General features: G+C 37.8%; 1 protein-coding gene across 3 annotated transcripts in view; it reads right to left on the bottom strand.

The window, feature by feature from the left end:
* Positions 1-16,153: 16,153 nt before the first annotated feature.
* The window catches only part of LOC124594842 (leucine-rich repeat protein SHOC-2-like), a 182,758-nt gene continuing 172,250 nt past the window's right edge, over positions 16,154-26,661 (bottom strand). For all 3 annotated transcript variants that reach the window (XR_006978157.1, XR_006978158.1, XR_006978159.1), the window contains exons 6-7: positions 16,972-17,067; positions 16,154-16,788 (exon numbers count right to left, since the gene is read on the bottom strand). The gene's annotated coding sequence lies outside the window, so the exon portion shown is untranslated. The remainder of the gene's footprint in view (positions 16,789-16,971; positions 17,068-26,661) is intronic.

Raw genomic sequence — 26,661 nt, forward strand, 5'->3', positions numbered from 1 at the left:
ATTATTCACAATGTTGATAACGGCTGTGATGTGGGATCTGAGTGGGGTACTGTCAAGTGGGGGGTGCCCCAGGGATCAGTGTTGGGGGCACTCCTGTTCCTTATTTATATAAATGATATGCCATCTAGTATTATGGGTAACTCTAAAATATTTCTGTTTGCTGATGACACTAGCTTGGTAGTAAAGGATGTTGTGTGCAACATTGACTCGGTTTCAAGCAGTGCAGTACATGACCTCAGTTCATGGCTTGTAGAAAATAAACTAACGTTAAATCACAGTAAGACTCAGTTTTTACAGTTTCTAACACACAATTCAACAAAACCTGACGTTTTAATCTCACAGAACGGGCATATGATTAGTGAAACTGAACAGTTCAAATTCCTTGGTGTTCAGATAGATAGTAAGCTGTCGTGGAAAGACCACGTTCAGGATCTTGTTCAAAGACTTAATACTGCCATTTTCACTATTCGAAAGGTATCGAAAGTGAGTGATACTTCGACACGTAAATTAGTCTACTTTGCTTATTTTCATTCACTTATGTCGTATGGTATTATGTTTTGGGATAACTCTTCCCATTCTAGAAGGATATTTTTGGCTCAGAAACGGGCGGTTCGGGCAATAAGTGGTGTGAGTTCACGAACCTCTTGTTGACCTCTGTTCATGAGTCCGGGTATTTTGACATTGGCCTCTCAACATGTATATTTCTTATTGTCGTTTCTTGTTACCAATATTAGTTCATTTCCAGCAATAAGCAGCTTTCACTGGGTTAATACTTGGCAGAAATCAAATCTCCATTTGGATCGGACTTCCTTAACTCTTGTGCAAAAAGGTGTGCAGTATACTGCTGCATCCATTTTCAATAAGCTGCCACTCGAATTCAAAAATCTCGGCAGTAATCCACGCGCTTTCAAATCGAAACTGAATAGTTTCCTCATGGGTCACTCCTTCTATTCTGTTGAGGAGTTCCTTGAAAAATTAAGCTGATTCTCATTGTATTGCTGATAGCATTTGCTTAAACTTATGGACTGATTTTCCTTCAGGTTCATGAACATTTATTTTTATGTGTTATTACTTTTATGTTGTAAGTTCATGTACTGACACATTCCATGACCTTGGAGATTTGCTCCTCAATTTGGTCCTACGGAACTTGACATGTAAATAAATAAAAAGAAAGTAAATGTAGATGGCACCTCTGTAGACTGTGTAACAAATGCAAAATTTCTAGGAATGAATATTGATTCTCAGTTGAAGTAGTATTAACACACAAAGGCACTTGCAAACAGAATGTCATCAGCGTGTTATGCCCTTAGAATCCTATCATCAGTGTATAACAAGCAATGTCTTTTAGTTACATATTATTCATGTGTACACTCAATTCTTAGCTATGGAATTCTTTTTTGGGAAACAAATGCACAAAACATGAAGACAATTTTCAAACTCCAGAAAAGAGCCATAAGAATAATAACCAAAAATACTAGTCGAGCTCATTGTAAAGATCTGTTCAGAACACTGGGGATTTTAACTGCTCCATGTGAATACATTTACCAGTCAGTTGTACACATCAAAAATAACACTGGTAATTACTGCACAGACAGCTCTGTCCATGACCATGCAACAAGAGATAAACTCAACTTACATTTACCAAGAAAAAATAAACATAAAACTCAAAACAGCATTTTCTACCAAGGAATAAAACTGTACAATAAATTACCAAAAGAGATTAAAGAAATTGCCAAAATATACTTATTTAAAAAAGCAGCTAAAAAGTGCCTGTTATGCAATACATTTTATACATTGAAGGATTACTTAGTTAAAACAGAGTAGGGTTTTGATAAAAAATGTTATACAAATAAATAATAATAATAATGACCATAAAATATCCAATGTTCCACATAACACCTTCACTTTATGTTTTTTCCTTTCTAGGAATATTTACCCCTAAGCTATGCAAAGCACAATACTAACGCGTCTTCCTCTTTCTGAGCTCAACATCTCACTTATTATGGAGGGATGCTGACTCAGTTTTTCAGGATAGCAAATGGGAAGTTGTGGTACAGAAAATGGCCCAGAGATCACCAGTGTGTGTGGTGTATGTGTGTGTGTGTGTGTGTGTGTGTGTGTGTGTGTAATGAGTGAAGTGTTATGAAACAATGTGTGTATAGTGTATGCAGTGACTGATAGTGAGATATGAGTGAACAATGTGGCATTACATTATTTAATAAGTTATTTGTAAAAAAAAAAAAAAAAATAAATAAATAAATAAAATAAAAAAAAATAAATAAAAAAAGTATTGTCTACCAGGAGTAAATCTAATGATTGTCTCTAACTATAAGTCTGTAAATATATGTGTGTACAAATTAGCTTATTTTAAATTGATCCAAATTTGTAAATACTTTGACATGTCCTATATCCTTGTAAAAAAGAGATCTACGGATGAATAAAGCTACTACTACTGCTCTCAGCAGCAGCTGTTGGTGGTGTGTGTCCTTTTGCTGTCCTTCAGGCAGAGCGGCTTTGTTTTTTACTGAAGAACAGTTCTCATTTTTGTTATCAACAGTAACTTACTTCATGTCAGACGTATTTTTTGGCTGTTCTGTATTAGGAGTGTCCCCATTTTGTGGCCCATCTCATACTGATAAAACAGCACAAGGTGGTACAGTAGTATGACACTGGACTCTTACTCAGGTGGGTGGCAGCTCAAATCGATGTCCATCCATCTAGATTTACCTTTCCTGTGGTTTCTCTCAGACACTTAAGGCAGATGCTGGGATGCTTCCTCTGAAAATGATATGGTTGATTTCCTTCTGTATCCTGCCCTAGTCCAAACTTGGGCTCTGTCCCTAATGACCTTTCCTCCATAGTGAGCATCGCACCCATAAATTTGTTGAATGATGTTAATGTTTTTCCACTTAGGCAGTAATAGTCATTAAAGTCTGCACACAATGCACTATGTGGCTTTTCTTCATTTTGCTCCAGGACTGAGTTGTTGAGACTCTGTTGTTAGTAGAACATTTGTGTCTCCAGAATATGGACAAGAACACACACTGTAACAGGGTTGTTCTCTGCCATTAATCTTTCACTATCTTCCCCAGCTCTCATGGACACTGCCCTGTCAAAATAATCAATGAACTATATTCCACTGACTTCTGTCCTACCTAGACACATCTACCTTAATGAGTAGTCCCAGCCCAGATGGATTCAAGCTAAATGTTGTGTAGTCAGCAGGCTATATTTGAACATAGAGACGAACCATGCAACCACTTACCACTGTCTGGCCGCTATACAAACACACCAGCAGAGCATGAACGTACAAATACGACTATACGCTCATGTGCGATAGGCACCCATGGTTCAGACTTAGAAAATTCCAAGTCTTTGGGACATCTACGAGATGACAGCATGTCCCTTGTTGGAACAATGAACGTCACTTTGTAGTCAGGGACAGGTGCATAACCCAGCATAAATTCAAGTTGAGAACCATCTAGCCTTTCAGGTTGCAAGAGCTAAATACAATCATATAACAAAATATCACAAGGAAAGAATGTGATGGGCACTCTTGAATTCCAGAAACCATTATAGTAAGTGTCAATTGTATTCCAAACCAGGATAGTTTTGGGTAGATTCCCAGTTAATGCTGTAATGAAGAATGGTATTCTCCAGACCAATAAAGGAGATATTGTCCAAACTGCGACTGAACATTTTGCAGAGATATGTGCTACCACTGGACAGGATCTAGCTTTCCATCAATGTTGAGTGACTGCTGAAAGGGTGGCATTGGCCTTGGTTCTACAAATAATGAAGGTTCTAACCACCCTTCCTCAGCGTCGAAGGTGGAGTCTGCAATGTCATCAGGTCATGACAGCATTCTTTACAGCATGGTGGCATCTCAAAAGCTGGCCATGCACTACAGGACTTTAGCAATGGCCCACAGATGTTTCTGGCAGATTGTTGAACACCTGCAGTCTCCACCTGTGTGTTAGTGGTGGCACAACCTTGAGATCATTGCCTGCGGTTCTGGGAACTGTCGATCCAGCCAGACAGCACGTGTAGATTTCTGCAATGGGCCTCATTCAGGAAGTCCATGAGCTTCCGGTGAGTTGGTGGCTGATGCACTACTTTGGCAGAACAGTGCCTCCCGTCAGCTACCTAGCTATCTTCCTCACACAATTTTAAATTAACTATTTGGTAAAAAAAATAGTTTTTACATTAGTTATTGATTTATGCCAGCTTTACAGTGAAGATGAAATTTGAATGCTCTACAATGAAAAATAGGCATTCCTGTGAATCTGTGTGTATATTAGACAACATTACTGCATATGAAATTTAGCTAATTTATTGAATTTTTCCTTAGACTTGGGAGGAGGTATCTGTCTATCACCAGTCTTCAGCAAAGTGATTTTATGTGCACTCATTTGTGACCGCACATGCTCTTATCTTCTTTTATGTGTTAGTATGCAAAGAGGAGAGTATTTTGCAGTACGATAAACATGCCAAACTTTCTTATCTACCGCAATATATGAGTAACTGTACACTTTTACAATGGAATGATGTAATTTTTTAAGAGTCTTTGAGAGCTGGTGAAATGAGAATTAGTGTGGCTTTGCAACAAAATGAGTGAAGAAATTACACATTTATTTTTACAGTGAAAATGTGCTATTTCACAAGCTTTTGACCTGATTTGTCCTCAGTTCCTCATTTAATAAACCACTGTCCCAAGATTCTGTGACAATAGAAAATGCATTAGAATGTTAGCAACATGACACTGTGTAAGCTCCACTTTGTTTCACCAAAGAAAAGCAAATTTTAAAATGACAGCAAGAGAATTGTAGTTGGTAGTATAAATTCACTACTAATGAATGAGTGGTTTTCAGGTTGCAGCAAGTTTTAGCAGCTACAAATATAGTGAAGGGAATGGACCAATAACAACATCAAAGAACTTGCACAGTTGTTCCGTGAAACACTTGTCTGTGAAAAATTACACATGAACTTTACATAAACAAGAATGTAAAAAGTAAGGTGTACAAAGAGATGGCTGAAACATTTATGGAAGTATGCCAGCTGTGGACCAAAGTGTGAGTTTATAGTTCCAAACAAGGGAATATTTTCACTTAGAGTAAGTCACACAGAAGTGTAAAATAAGTTAAATTGGATCACTGCTGGAATAAATATAGCCAGTGGGATAAAAAGTTAACTACACAAGGGACTAAAATATAACAAAGACCCTGTTTTTATTAACTATGTTAAACAGTACAAAAGCATATGTAAAAGGTGTAGTGACAGCAGCAAAATAAATGGTTAACCATAAATACATCTTGGTTAATGGACACAAATCAAAGGCACTGTGATCCATCATAAAATCAGTACTGGGTTTTAGAACTGACAGCAAAGATATTTCTATAATTAAGATGGGAAATAAAATCATTAATAAATTCTTGTCAAATGTCAGAATCATTCAATAAGTTTTTTTTATAAATGTATCAAAGTCAGATGTACATGCAGATGCTTACACAGAAAAAGTACATGTAAGTCAGAAGGCAGAAGAATATTTTAATAAATTTTAGAAAATTTCAGCCAAAGATGTAGAGAAAACCATATTACAGCTAAAAAAAAAACAAAAATTCTGCAGGGTGGGATGGCATACCTACCTGAGTAGTTAAAGCAGCTGTCAGGATAATAGCTGATCCCCTTTGCTCAATAATTAACGAATCATTTGAAGAAGGCTACTTTCCGGTTGCACGAAACAAAAGCAGAGGTAAAACCCTAGTTTAAAAAAGGCTCAAGAGAAGATACAGAAAACTACCACCCAATCTCTATTCTTCCAATTTTTTGAACAATATTTGAAAGTGGGGTGCTAATGCAAATCAAACAATTTATAGAAAAATACTTTCAGATACTCCATATGGCATTCAAAAAGGCAAAAGCACAATAGAGGCGATTAATGAGGTTTTGAAAAAAATTACTTCTGTATCAAAAAGGCGAGAAAAGTTGCAGAATTTTTCTGTGGCCTGACAAGCAATTGGTTGTGTACAAGGTCTGTTCAAAAAATTCTAGAACATTCATAATTTCATGCCAAGGGTATGTTGGAGGGAAATGTGGTTGGAATATGTGCACTCGTCTGTGTTTAATTTGTAACTGATGGAAGTTTCATTGTTGTGTGTCATTAGTATTTGTTCAGTGCTTTGTTGAGAAGGATATTGTGTTGCGCAGTTGGAAATTTCGAGATGGCAGAGGTACAGGAGCAATGCATTTGCATTAAATTTTGTGTAAAAGTCAAGAAAACCTTTACAGACACATACCAAATGATGGAGGAAGTCTACAGTGATGAGTTCTTAAGCCATACTCAGTGTTATGAATGGTTCACATGATTTAAAAATGGCGGGATGGACGTTAAAGATGACCAAAGCTATGTTAATAGTTTTATTTGATTTTGCAGGATTAGTTCATCATGAATTCATGCCACAGGGAAAAATTGTTAATCAATGGTACTTTCAGAACATGTTGCGATACCTGCGAGAAAATGTGAGAAGGAAACAGCCTGAAATGTGGTGAGACAATATATGGCTCTTCCTTCACAATAATGCACTTGAATATTCACCCCTGTTGGTGGGTGACTATTGCACAAAAAATGAAATCACTGTGCTGCTTCATCCTCCATACCCTCCGGACGTGGTCCCTGCAGAGTTGTGTTTGTGTTTTTTTTTTTTTTTTTTTTTAATTTCCAAAGATGAAAATCACATTGAAAGGATGAAGATTTGCAATGATAGATGAGAGAAAAGAAAATTCGCAGACAGCACTTCACTTGATCCCGCAGGAGCTGTACCAAGACTGCTTCCTGAAGTGGAAATGGTGTTGGGAGCAGTGTATGGATTGCAAAGGAGACTATTTTTAAGGAGACTATTCACAATAAGTAAAAGATTAGTGCAGAAAAATTTTGCGGACAAACTTCGGGACTTTTTGAACAGACCTAGTAAAACATCACTTGCTCCTGCATAAAATGGAAAGATACAGAACTGGAGTTTTGCTTTGCAGTTGCTTAGGTCATATCTCACAAACAGAGACCAACAACATAGGAAAAGATACACTGCTACTTACCGTAAAGATATGCTAAATAGCAAATGGGCACAATTAAAAGGCACTTACACATAAGCTTTTGGCCTCAGCCTTCATCGGAAAAAAGAGAATCACACACCACTCATTCACATAAGCAGACACATCTCATGCATTCAAAACTTCCAACAATGGCAGCTCAGGCCAGAAAACAAAGTAATTGGATAGATAAAAAATCTACTCACTAAGTGGCAGCAGGAAAAAACACACATTTATTACAATTTGGTTGCCTTTGGAGCCAGTGACTCCTTCTTCTGGCAGAAGGGTTGAAGTGGAAGGAAGAGGGGTGAAGAAAAAGGATGGTAAGTTTTGGGAAAACGGGCAGAGTTTGGAAAAGTCGCCAGAACCCCCGAACAGGGGAGGCTTTCCAGATGGGATGAGAAGGAAAGACGGTATTGCACCGGACAAGATTTGAGCTTAGAGGTGGAAGACAGAGTAATATGCAAGACAGAGATTACTGATAAAATATTTTGCACAAGTTAATAAAAAAGAAAAGCTAAGTGCTTTGTACATGATAGATGTGGGAAAGGGACAGTGAAAAATAGACAGGTCAGAAAATGCAAGATGCAGAAAACTAATCCGGAGCAAAGAAAGGAATAGTTGCTGTGAAGAAATGCTAAGACACTTACACTAAGATTGTTGCTGATTGCCACAGGGCTCTGGTGGAGCTAGAGGGAAGCAATAGGGTGAACCTAGTGTGGGTCCCTGGCCACTCAGGGATCTGTGGCAATGAACAAGCCAATAGATTGGCTAGGATGGGGGCAACAACTCCATTTATTGGACTGGAACCTGTCCTGACAATCACCAAGCTATGATCAAATTAGAACTATAGAACTGGCTTAGGAAACAGCACGTAGGATATTGGACCAAGCTCCATAAACAAAAACATCGTAAGGTAATGATGCCCAAGCCATGTTTTAAAAGATGCTCTGTAATCCTGGGATTGAACAGGAAAGAGATCAATGTCATCACTGGACTGATGACCAGCCATGGGAATTTCAAAAAACACCTACTCACAATGGGTATAACGGAAGAGGACCCTAAATGTAGGATCTGTGATGAAGGTGAAGAAACTGCATCACACCTAATCTTCATATGCATGGCATTGGAGAGTAAAAGATACAGAATCTTCAAGACAACTAGACCTGAAGAAATTATGTCTAACATAAAACTGGTAGAGGGACTCCTTGCACTATTTAAGGGCACTGGTTGGCTTTACCAGATATACAGGGAGCGATACCGCACAATAAACCTAGTTTCGGTGCGGGCAGTGATGGGTCAGACCTAAGCTGTTTTAGCTTCTCTGTTAAAATCAGTCAATGCTTTGGTTTAGTGCTGAAGCACATTTTCTTCTGGATGAGTTCCTCAATAAGCAAAATTGGCACATTTGAGATCTGAGAATACACATTTCACGATCGAGAAGTCTTTTCACCCTTAACTGGTGACTGTGTGGTGTGTAATGTCCAGTCACGGAATAATTGGTGCGATATTCCTTGATGGTATGGTGACTACCAAGCTGTACATGAAGGTTTTGGAAGATGATTTCATCCTCCAAAGTGACCCTCATTTCGACAAGATGTGGTTCATGCAAGACGGGACTTGATCCAAATGAAGCAAGAGAGCATTTGCTGTCCTACAGGAGCACTTTGGGGACCACATTCTGACTCTGGGATATCCAAAGGCCACTGGGATGGGCCTCAATTGGCTGCCATATTCTCCAGACCTGAACACATGCGACTCCTTTTTGTGGGGCTATATTAAAGGTAAGGTGTACAGTAATGACCCCAAAACCACTGCTGAGCTGTAAACAACCATTCAGGAGGTCATCAACAGCATCTATGTTCCAACACTTCAGCAGGTCATGCAGAATTTCGCTATTCATCTGTGCCATATCATCGTGAATGACGGCAGGCATATTGAACACATCATAACTAGATCCAAAAATCTGTAGTGATGTTTATGTGGTGAATAAAGTGTGTGCATGCCGTAGTTTGTAACTAATTTACATTTTTTTTCATATAGTTCAATAACTGTCACTCTGTATATGTGTGTCCTCCGGGGGTCACTTTATGAGTAGATTTTTTTATCTATAAATTACATTTTCAAAAATTAGTTTTATTAATAAACAGAAAACAAAGGATAGTTATATCATCAAGTAAGGAAAAATTCTTCTCTGAATGGATTATTATTTCACAATTTGTTCTACAAGGTCCAATTCTAGGTCCATTTTTTTCCTACTTTATGGGAATGACTTGCCCCTAAACAAAAATTTACACTCAGTTTCATTTGCTGATTATACTTCTGCCCTTGTCAAAGACATGACTTGGAACAAACTCCTTCAACTGTGACAAATGTGGGTCTCATGGGGAGCATGCCAGAGATAAGTCCCTGCAGTCACACTATCCTCTTGTGTCCTCAATGGCTCAGTCGGATAGCGTAATATCTCTGGTTAGCGACGTCAACAACCATCAGTCTTCATGTAGTTCTCAAAAAATATTGAAAAATATAGGTAATTTAGTATCTGTTCATCTCTAAATTGTGTTGCCATGTGGTTGCAGTGTCAACACATACCTGAGCAGCACCGAGTCATGCATCGGCGGGCGAACTGTGTGGACAGGTCTTGTTTACATCCTCACTGTGGCTGGCCACGTGCTGACATGTAAGTGGTGGGTTGGGCACTCTTGCAGCTTACACGCCAATTGTATATTTGATAATGAATCAAACATGAATATGAAGCAACAGCTTTGAAAAGATACTTTGAAGTGCACATTCGATGAACACTTTGCACGACCTAGAGCATTCAAAGTAGAACAGTTCTTGCGTGATGTAGAAAAGCTCAGTTTCACTGATATAATTGGGATCAACTTATCAATTGTGAGTAGCACAGTTTATGTAAATATGGTGAATGTTAAATGCTATGATAAGATTATTGAAGGATGTGGTGGATCTTTGAATTCAATCACTGTGATGGAAATGACGATGACGTCAAAATAGATCATGCAGGTTTTGGGATTAGAAAAGTCCAGATTTTTTAACTTCCCTTTGAAATAACTACGAAATAGATTTATTGCATCCTTCAAGCATATGGGAAGGTCATCAGTAATGTTGCAGAGAAGTGGACTACCTTTCAAATGTTTGCTGTTTTAGATGGTGTCAAGTGAATAAAAAAGATCTTCAGCAGCACATTCCCTTGTCTGTTTATGCATGCAGTTATAGAGCTATTGTGATGTATGATGGACGGCCACGTATTGCTCTGGCTGTGGACAGACTGGACATGTACGTTCTGAATGTATACAGAGGAAAGTGACACAGGTACCAGTGGGGGAAGTAGTCCCTCCCATGATGATGACAACCTTAATAGTGACATATGCTACGACCACCTGTGACCACACTGCTATAACATTAACTTTCACAGTGGTGAACAGTGGCAACAGAAAAGACAATGACCAAAGCTTGTCAGTGACCACTAGCTCTACTGAAGTAATGACTCTTGTTCTGTCGCCTGAAGTGGCACCCATCACAGAAGCAGGACGTCTTTCCAAAAGTGCCGGAACTTTTGAACAAAATGTACAGCGAGACGAGAATGAGGATGCTGTACGAGATCCCAGCATGGCTTCGGAGAATGAGGAATAACAGAAATCTGGATCTTCTCCTGAAAAGCATAAAAAACGGAGGATAGCTCCACCTGATGCTCCTCAAAAGCAACAATTAGTGCATGAAAAGGCAAAACAAATTGGTCACAAAATCAATGGTATGACATCTGTTAATTTTGATGTAGAACCACAGACCCCACACACAGCAGCAAAAGATGACTTTCGAAAAGTGAAAACGCAGACGCAACAGGATGGTGAAACGAAATGGTCCACAAGTAAGGAAACGAAGAACAGGACTCCATCTCAATGTGGGCCAGAGATAGAGTTGTTTCAACGCAGTGATACGAGAAGCTGGGCAGATGACATTTAAGAATTTCCTGCAGATGAGGAAATGAAGGAAGTGTTACACCTACCAGGAGGAAAGGTTCCAGTGCAGAAAGACAAGGAAATGAGGGATGAGATGTCGTCTCGTCCACTACATGGAAAACCTTAGGCTCCGTCAACTGTGGGCCATAACGACTTGTATACTTAATTAATCATGACTTCATTACTAGCTTATAGAATTGGGACTTCGAACCTAAACAAGATCCATAGTGAACTAAACCATAAGAACTTGCAAGATAAGCTCTGTGCCGCTGATATTGATGTTATTATGTTACAAGAAGTAACAGATATTAGACTGGATGCCATCACAGGTTACAATGCAGTAATAAATCCAGGGAATGACCGTGACCTCAGAACGGCAATACTCACCATAGAAGGAACCATCATCAAAGATGTCGAGAAACTGGCAAACACCAGGGGTCTAGAAGTCACCATTCATAGTATGCATTTTATAAATATCTATGCACCATCTGGCACTGGGAACAGCAGGCAAAGAGCTGAATTTTATAAAGATGATATAGTTCCCCTTTTTGGTGGCCGCTATGGGCATATCAGTTTTGGAGGTGACTATAATTGTGTGCTGCCTCCAAGAGACCAGACACCGCATTTTAATAACTGTGCAGAACTCAGAGCCATAATTACAGAAATCTGCTTAGTTGACCTTTGGGAGTTCAAAAATGATGCATTGCCGGATTTCACTCATATTATGAATCATTCTGCTAGTTGCATCGACAGGATCTATATAACAGTCGACCTGAAAATGCTCGTCCTCCAAACAGAGTTATGGCCCACTATCTCTTCAGATCACACTGCATACATATGTACCATGAATGTAAAATGGCAATAAACGTACAGGGGATGAGGCTTGTGGAAGTTGAACATGGAACACCTAAAAGACGCTGAATACCATGAAATATTCAACAACTTATGGAACACGTGTGAGAACAAATTCACTTCATATACCTCGGCACTGACATGGTAGATGAAATGTGTGAAACATGCAATAAGAAATTCGCTGATGAATTACTCCCATGAGAAAAACGTTTGGCAAAAATGGACCGTAGAATATTACTTCCAAGTCCTTCGCGACCTGTACCAATCTGATGTGCCAGTAATTGCCAACTACGTGGAAATAAAACAAATTCAGGCTAAACTTCTTGGGCTGAAGCAGAAACAGCTGGAAGGTCATCAAGTAAGAGCAAGGTTTCACAATGCCACACTAGGAGAACAAACATCTATATATCATGTGATTAATGAGAGGAAGGGGCAACGTAGGAAAATAATAACCGAATTAAGATCTGACAGCAGATTACAGACACAGCAAAGTGACATCAAGAACTAAATTCACAAATACTTCACAGAGTTATCAGGAAATACAACAATGCATATCCTGGCGGACAATGCCATCATGACAGGATTAACATGCAGGCTTGACCCAGTAGAAGCAAACAACCTCTTAATTCAAATTACAGAAGAAGAAGTCACAGACACTATAACATGAAGCTCGAAAAACAAGTCTCCAGCAGAGTTTTATCAAATGTTCAGAAGGCAGTTGATTTCAAATTAATGAGTATCTGCAAAGAGCAAATGAATCCTGCCAATGGCATCCCACATATAGTTTTAATCCCTGCAGGAAACTCAGTAACAATTTCAGACCTATCACTCTTCTAAACTCCGGCTATAAAATATTTACCCGCATCATAAATGAAAGATTAAAATCAGTACTGAACACAGTCACTGGATCATATCAATCGAGTGTAGGAAAAGACAGGTCCACCTACCACGCACTGTGTGACTACAGAGATATTATTTCCATTGCTGCAGCCTGTAAAATATAGTCTGCCATTGTATCATTGGACTTTGAGAAAGCGTTTGATGGAATTGATCATGCTTACCGTTTTCACACCATGCGTGCCTTACAAATCTTCTGCAGAAGTCAACATTGATAGTTATGGTAAATGGTCAATTCAGTAGGCCCATTGCCATTGCAATGAAAAGTTCAGTGCGACAAGGGTCCCTGATGTCTATGTCACTCTTTGCAGTAGCAGTCGAGCCATTACTTTTTCGCCTGAGCCACACCCGTAGGATTGTCTGCAGGGCATATGCCAATGACATTGCATTTATTATCAAAGACAATGATGAGATAGAGAAAGCACTCGACATAATAAACAAATATGAACTGTATCTGGTGTGAAACTGAATAGAAATAGGTCTGGCTTAATGAATATTGGAAGCGGGTTAGGAGTTCCCATTCATGGACCAATAAAGAAAACTGTCACCATGACATGTCTTGGCATGGAATATACAAGGAATATTCGGCAGACCATCACAGTTAATTACAGAAGAGTCCTCACCATCATCCATGCCTGTATACGTCAGCACAATCTCCGCACTCTTGATGAGATGCAAAGAGTGGCTCTCATGAACATCTATTTATCTTCTAAAATAAATTACATGGCGCAAGCCCTGCCAATGCTGAAGGAAGTGGCGAACAGGATTTTGGCTGCTGTTGGCCACTTCATCAGCCCTGGCCACATCTTCAAAGTCAAATACCAAATGTTGATTCTTCCAACTGACAACAGTGAATTGAATCTTACAGACGTGTGCAATAAAACACAAGCATTGTATGTCTGTAAAACATATAAACTGTGGAAGTGGTCAGTCAATAGTGTTGCCCCATTTCTATTAAATGAAATAGCACTGGCCAGCCAGGATGCCCCAATTGACGTTCACCACACCCCAAATGAACTTTACTACCTAAAACATTTCTTCATAGAATATAGCTACATTAGACTGGGAACACCCGAGAAAGATGTCATCAATGTCAAGAAAATCTACCAAAACTTAATGAACTTTCAGACCAAGAACATCATAGAACAAAAATACGTTGGTCACTCTTGCCATGATATCTAGAGGAATAGACACCACACGCATTTACCAACAAAAGTACAGTCATTGTGGTATTATTTTGTGAATAGGAAATTTCCAACAAACTCCAGACTACATTCCATTCATCTGGCAGATTCCCCTTTGTGTACTGCTTGCAACCTGATTGACACAGATGAACATTAATTTGTCTGTGAAAATGCAAATAACATATGGTTGACAATCAGAAAAAAATTAGCAACTATGCAGAGAAAACCACCATATTTCATAACTCCAACATGCCTTTTATACCTGGAAGAGAATTACACCCTGCCTCAAAGAAAAATGCTGTCAACTGGTTGAAGAGACATGTGGTATTTTACCCACTGTCCAGTAAAGAAAGGAGGAAAGGAGATTTTTGGACGTACATCTCCGACCAGCACCACAAGCTACTACGCATCAACAATTACTATGATGAATATGCCAACTTCCTCAGAAGAACCATCATGTGAACTCCAATTTTTGATGATGCGATTCAGAACATGGGAAAATGAGAGAAAATCTGACCTAGGGAAAACACGTACAATCAAACGGCGAACATCACTTTCAAAAAATGTTTTGTTTTTGCAAAGGCTTCCAGTAATGCAGAAGATTATCTTTAGGTCTATGTCACTATGATAAAGAAAGATAGACCATCTGCTATGCAAGCAAGAGATCCCGGGTTTGAGTCCCAGTCGGGGCACACATTTTCAACTGTTGCCATTGATATTTATCAAAGCCTGTAAGCAGCTAGTGGTCTGGATTTCATTGTAATTTCAAGATACTAAGAGTTTAGGCAACTGGTTCCAACTAAATGGATTGCAGGTGATTATTGGAAAAGCACATACACTGCAGTTTCAACGTAAGATCTCTAAGGTAAATGAAGCACACATTATTCACAGAAACCAAGAAACAGGCTGTGTAAAAATTTTAGGAATACATCTGGACCAAAATTTATCCTGGTCTGCACATATGAAGTACTTAAATAAATTAAACAGCCTGACCTTCGCAGTGAAGATTCTGTCATATTATCTAGCACAAAATTAAGAACAGTAGTTTGCTACAGCTATTTTAATTCATTTACTTTGGGGGGGGGGGGACTAAGTAAAATGATTAGAATATTAAAATTACAAAACTCAGTTGTTAGAAATATGTGTAATACACAACCAAAAAATCTTGTCGCCCACTGTTAAGAAATTTAAAAATATTAAGGTCCCTCTGTAGGAAACCCAAGTTACTCGTAGACAATAATTTTAAACATCAATACAACAGAAGGAACAATGGGAATTTTATGCTGCCCATTCATAGATTAAAGCTATATCCACAAACCCCAGAATACAAGAATATGAAAATTTACAACATTCTAATTTAAGAAATAAATCCACAACTGGAGCTAAGGGAAAGTGGTACGAAAGCTATGAAACCAGTTGGTACAGAAATGATATTATCCCTTAGAACAATTCCTCAATGATAATGTGAAATCTGAGCAAGAAAGCAAATTGTTGACATGTTTTGTTGATTAAACTTAGCAGTTTTATGTCAAATAAACAACTGTAATAATTATATATTTTATATTAATGCTGTTGTTATATATTGTTTTTGTAATACATATGAATTGTGATTGCAGTGTTGACTAGTCTCTGGGACAATAAACATTCTGATTCTGATTTTTTTAGAAGTAGAAAACAAGCCAGATTGTAAATTTGTTTCATTATAGACATCTGATGATGCTTTATTTCAATAAAATGAAAAGCTTTTGGTGACAAAAATAAGCATTTTGTTGTAGTTCCAAAGACAAGTTTAAAAGACATCCAATAATTCCAGAAATAATCTAAGAAAGGTGTAGGTCTAGTGAAAAAAGCATAAAAGTGAGGTAAGAGTTGCATAACCCAACACTAGTGAGCACCAATAAAATATTGCTTGTACTGTGTTCACTATTGTAGGCTATTACCCATAACTGTGTTATGTTCATTATTTTACAGGTATTACGAATTGCTGTACTTTACAAAGGCTCATGAACATCCTCTTCCTAAAATATTTAATCTTCATGATGCCAAAGATTCTGATACGGAATGTTGCCTTTCAGCAATCCATTTTTTGCATTTTGCAGGATTTTCTTTTCTTTTTTTGTAGAAATACACAGTGTTTCAAAAAGGATATACATATTTCAAACACATATATATTTATTAAACTGTTAGGCACGCATATTTACAAATCTCTCAAGTTTACATTACTCAAGCACTGTACGTCCTCCACCAGTGACACAAACAATATCACAATGATACTCGAATTCCTCCTGTACTCAGGTACACTGCTTCTAGGAAGTCAGTGCAAATGGATCATATAACCCACTACAAAAAAATCATACTACCAATGAAAGTATCATAAATTTTAATTTTTGAATCTCTGCCCACCTATTACCATCTCAGCCTATGCCGGTAGTACTAATTGGCCTATGTTTCATAGTCACAATAAAATTAAAACTATTTAAGGAAATAAAATAAAAAATAAACAATATCGATGCTAGAACTGTTTGTACTTGTGTTGACGAATCTATTCACTGTCACTGACTTCAATATAATCATCTGTTATAGTTGGAAGCTTATCAACTTCATCTACATCCATCAACAGGTAAAGATGAGTCGGGGCCATTGTTTCAATCACAGACTTAGTCGCCTTTGGCTGGAATGTAGTGCAGCAGCCGTTGGACCATTTGGCACACTGTGACGCCAGGAGAGTTCCATTCATTGTAGACGTAGACAGGCAATTTCTCAACTTTGTTTTCATTCTGCGTATCTTGCTGAAAACAAAAATTTAAAAAGGAAACACTTTTAAAAAAATAATATTGAAAATTTTGGTTTTGGGAAGTCTTGCATATCACATTTCCTCATTCACTTAATAATCTCACTAGTTGCCGATAAGGTTGGTGACAGTAACAACCAAACAGCTTACAATCTTCTGGCAATAACAATTTTTCTCTCACCTGAATACTTGCTTGCATCTGTGGAATAGTACTGCCAGGGCAGTCTGCTAAAGCACCATACAAATGCACACCATCGCTGGATGAGATTTTTTCAACCTGAAAATTATATACAGCGCCCATTAGTTTGGCTTGTATTTGTGTACATTTAATGCATGGGACAACAATTTTCTCTTCAGATATGGATTCAAACTGAAATTATTTTAGAAGTTCATATACAGCATATTATTACCAAAACTGAATGTACCTTATGGTAAAATCTATCAGGTTCAGATTTTCAGGTAATTCAACTCGTGGTACAAGATCTGACAGTGTTGAAGTAGGTGTAACTTCTCTCTCTGCATGAGACAAGGCTCTTTTCGGAGATAACACAGATAAATGTTTTAGTTGAAAGTCTTTAAATTTAAACTACATATGATCTCCTTTACATCTATGAATTAAGAAGTTATGGCATCTCTCCCTAAATTCCTTAGAAGATGAGTCACGGTCAAAATATTCTTCGACTTCATTGCATCCAGAAGTTCTACACCTAAATACATGTTGTTAATGTCCAAAAAATTGGGAGATTCTTTGTAAACATAATTCAGTCTCATGTAGGTTAGCAAAATGTCTCTAAAAGATTTTTGCATTTGTTTCTGTAATTGGAGGTACTGGTGAAATTTCAACCCAATTGGAAAAAAAATTACAAGGGGCTGAAAATTTATTTCATAACATGTCTTGGCATTCTGAATTAAGTGGATAAATCCAATTTGCTACAAAATTTTTTTCATACTTTTGAATTTTGAAAAAATCATTATTTTTTCAAACCCATGTGTGGAGTGCTTGCTTATCATGGAAGTTGAAGTATAGTTAGTTTTCCAGCACTGGGTAGATATGGACAGTGCAGAAATTTAATTGAAACATTAACCGGCACAAATGTGTCTATATATGTGTTCAATCTGTAATTGTGTATATATATGTGTCTAATCTATACGTACATCTGAAATCAATGTGAATATATATGTGTAACTATAATTTACATTTTTTGCTGTTTCCAGACTAGAATATTTACATTCTCAGGAGACTCAGTAGTGAACTGGAATTCAGTCTCATGCAGGTGAGCAAAATGTCTCTAAAAGTTTTTTGCATTTGTTTCTTTAAGGGAGATACTGGTGAAATTTCAACTCAATTGGTAAAATATCACAGGGGGCTGAAAATTTGTTTCATAACATATTATGGCATGCTTAATAGAATGGATAAATCAAATTTGCTAAAAAAAATTTTTCATTCTTTTGCATTTTTGAGTTTTGAAAAAAAAATCATTATTTTTTCAAACCCATGTGTGGGGTTGTTGGTTATCACGGAATGTATACACAAAAAAAATTTGAGCCAAAAATGTTAAAATCTGACAATGGAGTAACATTTTTTTATTGTGACCACTTTTTTTATTTTTTAATGTAGTTGAAGTATAGTTAGTTTTCCGTCACTGGATAGATATTGACAGTACAGAAATTTAACTGAAACATTCACTGATACAAATGTGTCTATATATGTGTATGATCTGTACATACATCTGTAATTGTGTATTTATATGTGTCTAATCTGCTACAGAAGAATGCTGAAGATTAAATGGGTAGATCATATAACTAATGAGGAGGTATTGAATAGGATTGGGGAGAAGAGGAGTTTGTGGCACAACTTGACAAGAAGAAGGGATCGGTTGGTAGGACATGTTCTGAGGCATCAAGGGATCACCAATTTAGTATTGGAGAGCAGTGTGGAGGGTAAATATCGTACAGGGAGACCAAGAGATGAATACACTAACAGATTCAGAAGGATGTACGCCGCAGTAGGTACTGGGAGATGAAGAAGCTTGCACAGGCTAGAGCAGCATGGAGAACTGCATCAAACCAGTCTCAGGACTGAAGACCACAACAACAACAATGTGTCTAATCTATATGCACATCTGAAATCAATGTAAATATATGTCTGTAACTATAATTCACATTTTTTGCAGTTTCCAGACAAGCAGATTTTCGTTCTTGGCAGACTCCGTTGTGAACGAGAAAGTAAATATTTATAATGGTTTCAGATCTAGGATGGGTGGCGGCAGTGTATGGGGTTCTTAGGGAGAGCAAGTGATCAACATTCGAACACAATCCAGTTACTTTACGTAACTTCATTCATACCACAATACATACATACATACGTACATACACTGTAGCAGTAATGACCTTGCAGGTTACCAACTAGTGCAATGCAGAATCCCGGCGACTGATGACAGCATGACACCTGGTGCCAGAAAAGACCCACACTTATTTCACATGGCCAGTTTTACCCACATTTTAGCCATGGCCGACGACCCGCCCATGCACGTGCAGCACAGTCGTTAATGTGCTTTCTGCACTATAGGGTATTAGGGTATAGGGTACTATAGTGAAGAAGAGATGTAAAAATGTGAAAAGCAAAGAAAACAAAAGATCAGAAACAGTGGTGAAAGTGTCAATGAAAATATATTGTATGAGAAAAATATACATACACAGATGAAATTCGACAGTATTGTTAGGAATAGCACTGAGAAACATGATTTTGCTAGTACTAGCAATGACAAAAACACTGAAGGAAAGACAGATAAATCTGAGTATATGCTATTTGATTTATCATTGTTATCATCATTATTGTTGTTGTTGTTGTGGTCTTCAGTCCTGAGACTGGTTTGATGCAGCTCTCCATGCTACTCTATCCTGTGCAAGCTTTCTTCATCTCCCAGTACCTACTGCAGCCTACATCCGTCTGAATCTGCTTAGTGTATTCATCTCTTGGTCTCCCTGTACGATTTTTACCCTCCCCGCTGCCCTCCAGTACTAAATTGGTGATCCCTTGATGCCTCAGAACATGTCCTACCAACCAATCCCTTCTTCTGGTCAAGTTGTGCCACAAACTCCTCTTCTCCCCAATTCTATTCAATACCTCCTCATTAGTTATGTGATCTACCCATCTAATCTTCAGCATTCTTCCGTAGCACCACATTTTGAAAGCTTCTATTCTCTTCTTGTCTAAACTATTTATCGTCCATGTTTCACTTCCATACATGGCTACACTCCATACAAATACTTTCAGAAACGACTTCCTGACACTTAAATCTATACTCGATGTTAACAAATTTCTCTTCTTCAGAAACGCTTTCCTTGCCATTGCCAGTCTACATTTTATATCCTCTCTACTTCGACCATCATGTAATTTTGCTCCCCAAATAGCAAAACTTCTTTACTACTTTAAGTGTCTCATTTCCTAAGCTAATTCCCTCAGCATCACCTGACTTAATTCGACTACATTCCATTATCCTTGTTTTGTTTTTGTTCATGTTCATCTTATACCCTCCTTTCAAGACACTGTCCATTCTGTTCAGCTGCTCTTCCAAGTCCTTTGCTGTCTCTGACAGAATTACAATGTCATCGGTGATCCTCAAAGTTTTTATTTCTTCTCCATGGATTTTAATACCTACTTCAAATTTTTATTTTGTTTCCTTTACAGCTTGCTCAATATACAGATTGAATAACATTGGGGAGAGGCTACAACCCCCTGTCTCACTCCCTTCCCAACCACTGCTTCCCTTTCATACCCCTCGACTCTTATAACTGCCATCTGCTTTCTGTACAAATTTTAAATAGCCTTTTGCTCTCTGTATTGTACCCCTGTCACCTTCAGAATTTGAAAGAGAGTGCTCCAGTCAACATTGTCAAAAGCTTTCTCTAAGTCTACAAATGCTAGAAATGTAGGTTTGCCTTTCCTTAATCTTTCTTCTAAGATAAGTCGTAGGGTCAGTATTGCCTCACGTGTTCCAACATTTCTACAGAATCCAAACTGATCTTCCTCGAGGTCCGCTTCTACCAGTTTTTCCATTTGTCTGTAAATAATTCGCATTAGTATTTTGCAGCTGTGACTTATTAAACTGATAGTTCGATAATTTTCACATCTGTCAACATCTGCTTTCTTTGGGATTGGAATTATTATATTCATGTTGAAGTCTGAGGGAATTTCGCCTGTATCATACATCTTCCTCACCAGATGGTAGAGTTTTGTCAGGTCTGGCTCTCCCAAGGCTGTCAGTAGTTCTAATGGAATGTTGTCTACCCCCAGGGCCTTGTTTCGACTTAAAATCTTTCAGTGCTCTGTTAAACTCTTGATGCAGTATCATATCTCCCATTTCATCTTCATCTACCTTCTCTTCCATTTCCATAATATTATCCTCAAGAACATCGCCCCTGTATAGACCCTCTGTATACTCCTTCCACCTTTCTGCTTTCCCTTCTTTGCTTAGAAGTGGGTTTACATCTGAGCTCTTGATATTCATGCAAGTGGTTCTCTTTTCTCCAAAGGTCTCTTTAATTTTCCTGTTGGCAGTATCTATCTTACCCCTTGTGAGATAAGCCTCTACATCCTTAAGCCTCTAGCCATCCCTGCTTAGCCATTTTGCACTTCCTGTCAATCTCATTTTTGAGACGTTTGTATTCCTTTTTGCCTGCTTCATGTACTGCATTTTTGTTAAATTCAGTATCTCTTCTGTTACCGGGATTTCTACTAGCCCTCATCTTTTACCTACTTGATCCTCTGCTGCCTTCACTATTTCATTCCTCAAAGCTACCCATTCTTCTTCTACTATATTTCTTTTCCCCATTCCTGTCAATTGTTCCCTTAAGCTCTCCCTGAAACTCTGTACAACCTCTGGTTCTTTCAGTTTATCCAGGCCCCATCTCCTTAAATTCCCACCTTTTTGCAGTTTCTTCAGTTTTAATCTACAGTTCATAACCATTATTACCAAAAACAAAGTGGGCTGATTGTGACCAAAGTACCTTGAATTTTGAGTTAGATCTAACATGTTCAGGGTTTTTGCACAGAATCACACTAAAATGTTCTTATTGCAAATTTATCTACCAAATCACATATTTATACATTGAAGCCATGTTTCAAACAAAATACAAGCACAGCTCCTTTTGACGTAAATACATGTCTGTGCTTGCCATTTATATACACAGGAAGAGGATATTTGAGAATTCAACATTTTGTGATGATTATGAATATGTGATCTTTCTCCTGTGATACTTTTCAAGAACATGTGCAACAAGTAGAAACTGCTGCTGATGAATCTACGAAGGTAATTTTTGATGAATGTTGAGTAATAGTAAAATATATGTATAAAAAGTGAGAACTGGATTGAAAGGTTACCGAAAGTGACTCTAATGAAGATTCAGAATTGGATTTTGAGAATGAGCTTACTCAAATAATCTCGAGGAAAATGCAAAATGATTCTGATTCTGAGCTTATTGATTATGATTGTGAAGACAATTTGCACATGGATTCTGAGTGTGAGCTCGGAGATAATAATATTGCCAATAATGATGTAATACTGCAAAGTTTTTAGATTGCAAAATAGATTTAGGTGTGAGTTGCGATGATTCATGGCCAACTAGAAGTTTTTGATCAAAAGTTGGTTTTGGCAGTGTTATTGATTTGTTCACAGGATACATCATTGATTTTGATATTGTAACAAAGTTTAGTCAAACTTTACACCAACTCAATTAGGTGAAGATTCACCGGAATTTCATTTTTGCTTGGAAGGGCATGCCGATCAATGTTCCATGATACATTTGGGATCCTCTGGTGCAATGGAACCAACGATTGATGAAAATATATGGAAACAATCTGAAAGCTACAGATTTTGATATGCCAAAATGCTTCAAGATGGTGTTTCAAATTGCCTCACTGAATATTTAGGGAGATAATCATGAAATTTTCAGGTTTGTTTTAAGTAATTATGTATATCTCTTGCAAGTTCCTCACAACGACTAAGGAAATGCCTTTCAACCAAAATTACCACACAAGTGAATTGAACAACAAAAGCATTTTGTTAATAGAATACAGGAAGAAACTGTACTCTTTTTAACATACCTGTCAAATTGTCAGTTGTATTAAATACAAAGTTTGTTTGTTGAGTGTTGCCATGCCTTTAAACAAAAACTTTACAAAAGTTGTGCATGATTTTTCAGTGAACCACTCATTTTATCAATTTGCTTTCTTGACGGCATGTGTTTCTTTAATACAGTTAGAGTAGCTACTACAGAATCATTACAATTTTTGCCTTTTGCCTTACAGCAGTTATTACCTTACAGCAATTATTAAGCTCCTCTGCTATCCATGAATGAAATGCTAGGTCCTCCTCCCACGCAGTGCAATTGTTGAAGCCTGCGCTGGGCTTTCTCACTTTTTAGCAACCCAACTCTTTACATCTTCTTTTCCTTTGTCTTAGAAATATGCACATCTCTTCATCACTACTTGACATTACAACCACTCAATAAATTACACAAATTACATCCACTCAATAAATTACAAAATTAACACAAAGTGTTAATGTTATATGTTGTTTGACAAGGCATGCTATGTACTGAACCAGAGAACAAAGAGCTGAGAATGATTATTAAACAGGTCACAGCGTAGCTGCCAATATAACCACGTGTAATCAGAAATCACACACTACAGGAAGCACCTGGTCAAAATCCATTGCTGGTTACATAATTAAGTGTTAATCCAAACTGTAATGGACACACAATGCTGAAATGTACCTTACTGCACAACAAGATGCCTATGAGGTGCATGTATCGAAGACTAAATAATCTTAACATGAACATCAACAAAAGCAAAACAAGGATAATGGAATGTAGTCTAATTAAGTCGGGTGATGCTGAGGGAATTAGATTAGGAAATGAGGCACTTAAAGTAGTAAAGGAGTTTTGCTATTTGGGGAGCAAAATAACTGATGATGGTCGAAGTAGAGAGGATATAAAATGTAGGCTGGCAATGGCAAGGAAAGCGTTTCTGAAGAAGAGAAATTTGTTAACATCCAGTATTGATTTAAGTGTCAGGAAGTCATTTCTGAAAGTATTCGTATGGAGTGTAGCCATGTATGGAAGTGAAACATGGACGATAAATAGTTTGGACAAGAAGAGAATAGAAGCTTTTGAAATGTGGTGCTACAGAAGAATGCTGAAGATTAGATGGGTAGATCACATAACTAATGAGGAAGTATTGAATAGGATTGGGGAGAAGAGAAGTTTGTGGCACAACTTGACCAGAAGAAGGGATCGGTTGGTAGGACATGTTCTGAGGCATCAAGGGATCACCAATTTAGTATTGGAGGGCAGCGTGGAGGGTAAAAATCGTAGAGGGAGACCAAGAGATGAATACACTAAGCAGATCCAGAAGGATGTAGGTTGCAGTAGGTACTGGGAGATGAAAAAGCTTGCACAGGATAGAGTAGCATGGAGAGCTGCATCAAACCAGTCTCAGGACTGAAGACCACAACAACAACAACATGAGCATAGTTCACTGTTGTGTATGTGCTTGTTTTGTAACGGTTTCTCACTGAGAAATACCCAAATTATCATATTTTCATGTATATTCCTTCACTTAGGATCATACATTGTACAGAACTTGAAGTTATGGTACATGTCTATCATACAACTAACAACCCTGCTTGGGTAGGAGGGTAAGCATGTCCATCGTCACTGATATCATGGCAGCGCGAATTAGATTCTTCAACTCTTCTAGATTTTTTTCCTCTTGAGAACTAGGTGTTGTGTTGTCCTTACATTCATAGTGTCATAACTGACATTCCACTACTGAGATGGCTGTAAAAAAGAAAAAAAATGGGGAGAGGAAGAAGGTAAGAAGTTACAAAGTGTTAAATATGGTGACTTTGGAGGTCAGCTGACAAATGTTAAGTTGCTGAAGGGTGCCCCATCTTACTGCAAAATGAAGTTGTCCTCAGCCTCAGAAACAACTAGTTTTGTAACATAGCAAGGTACTATTTAGTGTTTCCATCAAAGAAGAATTGGCTGTAAACAGATGAGTTGGGTACTGCACAAAACACATAGACTTTGGATGAATCTTGCACATTTTCATTGTGTGCATGTGGGTTCTGTAGGCCCCAAATTCAAACATTGTGTTTCTATACTTTGTCACTGAGATGGAAAGTCGTTTCATCACTCAAATTGTGAGAAAGTGTTATCATTGTCAATAGTATTCTGAAGCTTGTTAGAAAATGCCACACATTTACATTTGTTGTATTGATGTAGAGCCTTTAACAGCTGTAACTTGTACAGCTGTAACTTTTAACATGTACAGACACCTCCAGACATGCCAACTTGTTGTAATAACTCCCAAATAGCACAATGAATTCATTCTGTAGGGCAATGTTGGAAAGCAGTTTGGGACATTTTCATACGAAACCCGAGGGCAGCCAGGACTCTTTCCTTTACGTACACATCCTTTGTCTACAAACTGTTGACATCATCTAAAAATATTCCATCCATTTGGAGTATCAGTTTGGTACCTCAACCTGAATCATCTTTGCACTGTAATCATGGAATTAAACTTTGCATACTCGGGGCCTCAAAATGATTTCTGCTGTGAAGCAGTCATTTTGTAACATCTGATGGTAACCAAGCAAACAGAAGATAACTAACATCCAGCAGCAATGAATATAAACTAGACACTGTATTCATTCCTCCAATAACTGAGATGCGGCACAGCAGATGATAATACTTTGTAATAAATACATTCGTTTTGAAACACCCTGTAAATGAATACATAGCATACAAACAGCTGGTAACTGCAACAATTTTCTTCCTAGCATTGTCCATACTATCTTTCAGAGATACAAATTACTTTCAAAGTGCAAAAATGTACTACAATAAGTGAAATATTAATAAAACAGTGCACTCTACAATGTAGGATATGCAGTGGTAAAGATCTGCATGGGCCAAAGATCCTACTGAGTGTTAAAAGTGCACCATTGCTCATGAAAATGGCACAGTCATACAATCAGGAAGCCAGTATGATGAAAGCCTTAGTCTGGAAATTTTATGTCTGTGACCATCTGACTTATAACTATGAGGTAAGGCATATTTTCACATATGTTAATGTAAGAGTTGTCAGTATTCACCAACTTATGTGTTCAAATCATGATATAAATCATTAAATGTTATGATATCTGTAAACATGGAGGACTGTGTAGGAAGGTTGCAGCATCACACCACATCAGTTTCTATTGGTGTTTGGCGGGAAAGCATAGTTAAGTGAAATGTTGCACTTGGGCAAAAGTCCAAGGGATTGATGGGCCAAAGGTCAGTTGTGTACTTTTGCCCAACAGGAGACCCTTATCATTTCTGCACTTTATTAATGCTTTGTAGAATACAAAATCGAATCTGACATGAAGCTCTAACACTTTTTGTGTCCATTTTAGGAACTACAAGCAAAAGAGTCACCCTGATGCCACTGACAGAGGCACCTATAAATGAGGCATGTCTGATGAAGCAAAATGACATATCTTTCAGGGTTACTGGTCACATACTTGGTTATGATGAATCCACAATTTGAAGTGAATGAAAGCTGACAGAAGTGTGGAGCCCATAGGAAATTTTAAACATGTATTTATGCTGGAGGAAGAACAGGAAATGGTCAAATGTTGCAGAGCCCTAGATTCCAGGTTTTATGGTCTTGACATTAAAATGTCTATGCTTGCTTGGTTTTGAGTACACAGAAAGGAATCGAAAATCTCATTCATTCTCACAAGAAATGAAGCTGACTGGAAGGGACTAGGGAAGAGTTCATGAAGAGAAATCATATGTCCCTGAGAGTCTGAAGGAAACCTAGTAC

Source organism: Schistocerca americana, chromosome 2 (genome assembly GCF_021461395.2).
Source record: "Schistocerca americana isolate TAMUIC-IGC-003095 chromosome 2, iqSchAmer2.1, whole genome shotgun sequence".
Lineage (NCBI taxonomy): Eukaryota > Metazoa > Arthropoda > Insecta > Orthoptera > Acrididae > Schistocerca > Schistocerca americana.